General features: G+C 39.2%; 1 long non-coding RNA gene across 2 annotated transcripts in view; it reads right to left on the bottom strand.

Moving 5' to 3' along the window:
• The window catches only part of LOC116849392, a 10,557-nt gene that overhangs the window by 8,944 nt on the left and 1,090 nt on the right, over positions 1–523 (bottom strand). The window contains exon 1 of one of the 2 annotated variants that reach the window (XR_004379125.1): positions 358–506. The exons of the other annotated variant lie outside the window; for it this stretch is intronic. This is a non-coding gene — a long non-coding RNA (uncharacterized LOC116849392). Of the gene's footprint in view, positions 1–357; positions 507–523 lie in introns of those variants that run through there. 2 annotated transcript variants of the gene reach the window in all.

Below are 523 nucleotides of genomic sequence, written 5' to 3'. Positions count from 1 at the left end.
ACCTCCTTTACTTTATCAGAAGAGATATCTACCGTAGTGGAGCCAATAATATTTAATCTGCTCTTATTTATTCCACAAACTTTCCTTTCTTTATCGGTATAGTCAATAAAACAACTAGGGATCATTTTTTCTTTTACAAAGCTAATCGAGCTCCCTGTGTCAATTAAAGCATCTACTACTATTTCGCATTTCGTTTGAGAACTATTAAACTTTAAAGTAGCTTCACTCTGAAAGTCATTAGTAGTTTCCGCACAAAATTAACTTATTCTACATTTACTTTATCTGTACAATTGCCAATCATATGACTCTTCTCTCCACACTTAAAGCAAGCGCCTTTTTCACGCTTCGGTAGCTTACAGTCTCTGGACATGTGACCGAATTTGCTGCAATGTAGCACCGGGTTTTCGTCTGCATCGTACTGGAACCCTCTGCTATTTCTTTCTTCAGTGATGCCTCTTTTTTCGGTGACGTTTCCTTCTTCACCTGGGGTCGTCCCTCCTTGGAGCCTTTGCTCCATATCCTG

This window comes from Odontomachus brunneus, unplaced genomic scaffold, assembly GCF_010583005.1.
Source record: "Odontomachus brunneus isolate Ranch 3 - 2012 unplaced genomic scaffold, Obru_v1 Obru_scaffold_114, whole genome shotgun sequence".
In the NCBI taxonomy this organism is placed as follows: Eukaryota; Metazoa; Arthropoda; class Insecta; order Hymenoptera; family Formicidae; genus Odontomachus; species Odontomachus brunneus.
The sequence above is the reverse complement of the archived record's forward strand: the minus strand, read 5'-3'. Positions and strand labels throughout refer to the sequence as shown.